The sequence below is a fragment of the Lolium rigidum genome, chromosome 2 (genome assembly GCF_022539505.1).
Source record: "Lolium rigidum isolate FL_2022 chromosome 2, APGP_CSIRO_Lrig_0.1, whole genome shotgun sequence".
NCBI lineage: Eukaryota > Viridiplantae > Streptophyta > Magnoliopsida > Poales > Poaceae > Lolium > Lolium rigidum.
In genome coordinates, this window is record NC_061509.1 from 277,868,383 (window position 1) to 277,875,435 (window position 7,053).

At 46.5% G+C, this 7,053-nt stretch overlaps 1 non-coding gene across 1 annotated transcript; it reads left to right on the plus strand.

The window, feature by feature from the left end:
• Positions 1-5,097: 5,097 nt before the first annotated feature.
• Positions 5,098-5,235, plus strand: LOC124693880. The gene has a single exon (XR_007000326.1). It is a non-coding gene; the product is annotated as a small nucleolar RNA Z247 (small nucleolar RNA).
• The last annotated feature ends 1,818 nt before the right edge of the window (positions 5,236-7,053 follow it).

The window sequence follows — 7,053 nt, forward strand, 5'->3', positions numbered from 1 at the left end:
TTTGTGGAGGGAGCATATGCATCTAAGAGCCAAATTGAATTTCCGATATGTAAGACCATAAATCCATATTAATTATCAATACTACAACAATTAATTTGCATTGAGGCAGTACCTCTTTGATGGGATTCGTAGCATAGAAAATAAAAAATTCCTACCGCAAGAACGAATAACAAGCCAAGATCCAATCTAGAAGATGGTAGCAACGAGAAGATCATGAGACTAACCCTCGAAGATTTCCAAAGCCTACGAGATTAGATCTTGTTGTTGCTGTAGTCGATCACTTGCCGCTTTCGAAAGCGCGTAGAAGATCTTGACGGTGCCACAGTCGGGCAGCACCTCCGTACTCGATCACACGTTCGGTGTTGATGACGACGTCCTTCTCCCCGTTCCAGCGGGCAGCGGAAGTAGTAGATCCTCCTCGAAATCCCGACAGCACGACGGCGTGGTGTCGGTGGCGGTGGAGATCTCCGGCAGGGCTTCGCCTAAGCTCTACGGGAGAAGTGGGAGGAGGGGGTGGCTAGGGTTTGGGAGAGGGGGAGGGCATTGGGGCGCCGGCCAGGGGGCCCCTTTGGTGGTGCGGCCAAGAGTGGCTTGCCCCCTCCCTCTCTCCCTCATTATATAGGTGGAATCCCTAGGGTTTGCCCCAAAAGTTCGAATTAGACCCCAATTCAGAAACTTCCATATGGACGAAACCTAGGGGGACAAGGACTCCTCCCTTTCCCCCTTTCTTGGCCGGCCAAGGAGGTGGAGTCCCCCAGGACTCCACCCTCCCACTTGGTTGGCTGGTTAGGGTTGGTGGAGTCCAACCGGGACTCCACCTTCCATGGTGATTTCTTCCGGAAGGTTCTAGAACATTCTAGCGCCTTCCATAAATGCACCGGATCATTTCCAAACTTGGAAAGTGACTTCCTATATATGAATCTTATTCTCCGGATCATTCCGGACCTCCTCGTGATGTCCTGGATCCCATCCCAGACTCCGAACAATATTCAAACTCCATTCCATATTCCATATCTACTTAAAATGACATCAAACCTTAAGTGTGTCACCCTACGGTTCGTGAACTATGTAGACATGGTCGAGACTTCTCTCCGACCAATAACCAATAGCGGGATCTGGAGATCCATAATGGCTCCCACATATTCAACGATAACTTAGTGATCGATTGAACCATTTACATACGATACCGATTCCCTTTGTCAAGCGATACTCAACTTGTCCGAGGTTCGATCATCGGTATCTCCATACCTTGTTCAACCTCGTCACCGACAAGTACTCTTTACACGTACCGTGGCATGTCATCTCTTGTGACCTAGTGACATGCTTGCAAGCAAATCAGACGACATTCCACCGAGAGGGCCCAGAGTATATCTATCCGTCATCGAGATGGACAAATCCCACTCTTGATCCATATGCCTCAACTCACACTTTCCGAATACTTAATCCAATCTTTATAACCACCCATTTACGCAGTGGCGTTTGATGTAATCAAAGTACCCTTCCGGTATAAGTGATTTACATGATCTCATGGTCGAAGGACTGGGTAACTATGTATCGAAAGCTTATAGCAAGTTGAACTTAAATGACTTGATCTTATGCTACGCTTATTTGGGTGTGTGTAGATTATATCATTCATCTAATGACATAACCTTGTTATTAATAACATCCAATGTTCATGATCACGAAACCATGATCGTCTATTAATCAACAAGCTAGTTATACAAGAGGCTTACTAGGGACTCTGGTTGTTTACACAACACACATGTATCAATGTTTCCGGTTAATACAATTATAGCATGGAGTGTAAACATTTATCATGAACACTAAGATATAACAATAACTATTTTATTATTGCCTCTCGGGCATATCTCCAGCACTCTTGACTCCTGAGTGAAGAATTGATATTATAACTCTACGATTGCCTTGTTGGAAAACATTGATGACATCTTCATCCTTCACTTGACTTGAGAGTATTCTCTCCCAACAAATGTAACCAAATAATCATTCAAATAGTCATTACCAATGTTGTTCCTTAGCTTATTATTCACATAGTTCATTAAGGAGAATACCTTTCAACACTAGCAGTAGCTACTGGAAAAATCAATACCAACTAAGCTTGTAAACAACAAAATATTGTTCATGCCTATTTGTCCTCACAAGCATAACTGAAAGTTGAACTATATTCTTCAAGTTTTCAAACCTTTCATCTCTGTGCACATGACTAATATACAAGTCTAACTGCCATGGAAGTCTTGCGAGTTCATCAATTGTGAAATCACTAGCATAAAACTTTGAAGCAAGCCTAACCAACTTCTCTTGATCATAAGCAGCAAATGACGAAGTGGAAAAAATTCTGCCATGCAAGAAAGTAATTCCGTGTTTACCTCATTAAATCTGCCATTCAGCTCGGAAATTTGCCTATCAATGACACTCACATACATATCAACATGGAAGCGATGGTAATTATCTACACTATTATAGAATCCACCTCTTCTAGGTCGCCCAACAGGATAGTAACGAGGCTTCATATCAACAACTTTGATCTTATTTTTTGTATAGAAAGATGTTACCTTCATAAGAAAATCATCCCATCCAGTATCAGACATCAAGCCTTCCAAGTGATACTTTGTGAGATACTTCATCAGACATCAAGCCCTCCAAGTATCAGACATCAATAGCATGAATAATATCTTGCTCTTTCATTTGCAAAGCTCTTCAAGTCATATGTGTATCCAAATATTTCTTGCATCAAGTGTGCCATGAAAACAAACTCAAATGACCGAAATGATGTCAACATAGATAGAGCCTCTTAAGCCTCCGCACCATGGTACTCTTTTCCAATCTTCAAGAGGACTCGTTGTGTTGCAGCATACATAGAGAGGACATGGTTCATAGTTCTGAAGTGAGAGCCACAACGTGTATCACATGGCCTTCCCAAACCCATTTCCTGATTTTGTACAGTCCATGTTCCTACTTCTTTAATTCCAAGTCATCAATCAGTTCATCGGCTTGAGAAATCCTAAGCATCCTCATCTTCTTGCAAGACATACCTAGAGCATTTAACAAGTGTGCAAGTTATTAAAAGAACCAAGTAGAATCACGACTCTCCTTAGCAACAGCAACAAGAGTTAGCTGTAGTTGATGGGCAAGATAATGAACATAGTAGGCAGAAGGAGACTCATCCATGATTAATTTTTCAGGACATTAGCATTACGTTTCATGTTACTAGCTCCATCATATCCTTTCCCACGAACCATTGTAAAGGTTAAATTGTACTTCTAAGCATTTTCTGAATTGCAGCTTTAAGTGTCAAAGAGGTAGTATCTTCAACATGAGCAAGACAAAGAAATCTTACAACCGCCCTTCCTTTCTTATCAACATAATGCAAGCAAACAACCAGTTGTTCATTGTAATACACATCACTAGTCTCATCTACAAGTATTGCAACCATCAAGTTCTTTAATGACCGAGTTTAGTAGTCTCATGCGCACAACATTTTATCGGCTGATGTTGTATATCATGGTGAGTCATCTTGCTGTTCAGTGGAGCATTCTTGAGAACCACCTTGTCAACCTCTTCAAAATTTCCTACTATCCAATTTAAAAGTTCATAGAAATTTCCTTTATTTAGTGAATCTTCACTCTCATCATGTCCTCTAAATGCCAAGCCTTGCTCGCAATAGAAATCTCAAAGCCTTATACTATGATGTGTTTGAAGCAAGAGCCTTTTGAGCTGATGCTTTTGGTGTAGTGAGCATATCAAATTTCTCTTGAGCTTCGAGCATGAGCACTACTAAGTCCGCATTCATGTCTCGCCAATCTCAATTTCATGTTCCGAGTTCCTAAACCCATCCTGAACAAATGAATTTCCACTAGGACATTTTTTATCCTTGAACAAATAGCAAATAAAGAAGAAGGCGGCATCTTTTTCCACACTATACTCAATCCATGGAAATTCTTTAAACCAAGAACGACAAAAGCGACGCTAAGATCCACTTTTATTTGTAAACACAAACTTATGATTCTTTGGTTGACATGGCATCATTTCAATGTATCTCCTTCTAACTCTATCTTGGTCATTGACATCATACCTTGAGATGAAAATATCGCTTCCCAGGATCATGTTCAAGTGCCTCCAAATCTGCTTGTGTTGGTTCATCTTGTTCATCAATTGCTTCATCATCCTCTACAATTGGGGATGGAGTTGCGCCATCGCTCTCTCGGTTCACGTTCTACATCCGGTGCTTGCATTAGCGCCAATTGCAGATTGTTCTCGGGCTGATCATGAGAAGTACTTGATTCAACAATAGTGTTATTCGGGGTGGATGTTTCATATTTCTTTTTCTTTTCTTTTGAAGCTTTTTCCCACAATACAAATAGGCTACTATCAGCAGCAACACTCTGTTAAATACGGTCCGTATAGGTGTATTTATACATGTATTGTAACCTGTTGATGTCTATATAAATAAAGCTGATCACGTGGTGGAGATACACCACGAAACCCTAAACCTATTCTCAAACTTGGTATCAGAGCCGAGCCGATCTCGGCCCTCCCGCCGCCGCCACCGCCGCCATGAGCTCCTCCGCTCAAACCTCCAAGGCCCTCGGCCCTCTCCTCGCACCGCCCAGTGCCACCACCACCGCCGCCGTCACTACCTCCGTTCCACCACCGGCAGTGCGTCTCAATCGGAGCAACTTCATGCTGTGGCGCACTCTCTCGCTCCCAAATCTCTCCGGGGCGGGACTTCACGGCTACCTTGATGGCACTACGGCCGCGCCGGCGAAGACCATCGTCGAAGGCACTGGTGATGCTGCAGTCACCGTGGCAAACCCCGCCTACGCCACATGGTGGACACAGGACCAGCGTGTCCTAGGGCTACTCCTCTCGTCCATGGACGAGGACATCGCCGCGGATGATCGGCAGGACTACGGCCGCCGCGGTGTGGGAAGCAGTCCACGCCATGTTTGGTGCCCGAACCGTGCCAACATTCGGCACATCCGTCGGCAGATCCAATCTCTGCGGAAGAATGACATGACCGCCAGCGAGTACATGAACAAGGTCAAGGTTCTGGCGGACACCATGGCCGCCGCCGGATCACCACTCAAGGACGATGAGATCATTGACTACATGATCACAGGGTTGGGCTCCGACTTCAACCCCTTGCGGCCTCCATGATCCGCGACAACCGCGCTGACTCCCTCGCGGACTTCTACTCGCACGTGCTCAGCTTTGAGTCCCCGTGTGCGGGTCAGACCCAGACCGATGACTGGTCCTCCTCTGCAAACGCAGTATCCCGGCCTGGCTCCTTCCCCGCCGCCGGCCAGCCGTCGCAGCACCGCCCCTATGACAACAGCTCTGGGCGCCCCGGCACCGGTCAAGGCGCTGGTGGTGATCGTCGCCAGAACAACGGCGGCAGTAACAACTACGGTGGGGGCGGCAACTACGGTGGGGGCAGCACCAACAACCGCTCCAACGACGGTGGCGGCGATCGCCGTCAGTACAACGGCGGTGGCAATGGCCGAAACAGCCGCAAGAAGCAGCGGCCCCAGTGCCAGCTGTGCAACTACTGGGGGCATGAGGCGAGCGACTGTCGCAACCGTTTCAACCCTGAGTTTGTGCCCCCACGCCAGCGCTCCGGCAACTCGGCGTCCACCAGCTCCAATGACTCCCACTGGCACATGGACACGGGGGCGACGGACCACCTGACCAGTCATCTCGAGCGCCTCCACATGGCCGAACGATACGGCGGGAAGGATCACGTGCAAGTAGCCAATGGTGCAGGTTTGTCAATTTCTCACATTGGTCATTCAACTTTAGCCGGTTCCTCCCTCCGCTTGAAAAATATCCCGCATGTTCCAAATATCCACAAAGATCTCCTTTCTCGTATATCGTCTCGTTTCCGATAATTATGTCTTTGTGGAATTTCACCGTGATTTTTCTCGTGTCAAGGACAAGGCCACGAGGAAACTTCTTCTTCTCGGTAGAAGCAAGGGCGGTCTCTACCCAGTTCCTTTTAGCCGAGCCTCGTCATCATTGTTTCGCCATGCCCTCTCCAGGCACCAAGACCACGTCCGCGCAATGGCATCAGCGTTTAGGTCATCCTACAAATAAAATAGTGCAAACTCTTGTTAGGAAGAATAATTTATCTTGTTCGCCGTCAGACAATATTGTGTTGGTTTGTGATGCTTGCCCGCGTGCAAAGAGTCACCAATTATCTTATATTGCATCTCATCGTGTTTCCACTATGCCTCTTGAATTGATCCACTCTGATGTTTGGGGTCCTGCTATTGCCTCCTCCGGAGGTTTTAAGTACTATGTTAGTTTTATTGATGACTACTCTCGTTTTTGCTGGATTTATCTTCTCAAACACAAGTCTGATGTTGTGCAGGTCTTCTACACCTTCCAGGCACACGTCGAACGCCTTTTGAGCACCAAAATCAAGGCAGTTCAGTCCTACTGGGGGGGGCGAGTATCACAAGCTCCACCGGTATTTTCAGCGCACGGGCATCTCCCACCGTGTGTCCTGCCCTCATACGTCCCAACAAAATGGTGTTGCGGAACGTAAGCACCGTCACCTCGTCGAGACGGGCCTTGCCCTGCTCGCTCACGCCTCCGTCCCTCTCCGGTACTGGGATGAAGCCTTCTTAACGGCGTGTTATCTTATCAATCGAATGCCTACCTCTGTGCTTAACAACGACACTCCTGTGCAGCGTCTCCTCAAATTAAACCCCGACTATTCCTTCTTACGCATCTTTGGATGTGCTTGTTGGCCCAGTCTTCGCAAATACAATTCCCACAAGCTCTCTTTCCGTTCCAAAATGTGTGTTTTTCTGGGATATAGTCCTATGCATAAGGGGTACAAGTGCCTGGATAGGTCCACCGGGCGCATTTACATTTCTCGTGACGTCGTGTTCGACGAGTCCGTGTTCCCTTATGTGACCCCCGGTGTCACCGTTGATATCTCCACCCTAGCCGAGTCCATCATCACTTTTCCTTCCATCGAACCGGCTATGAGTGCTCATGTGAGAAATTATGACCTGTCCTATTTGTCTA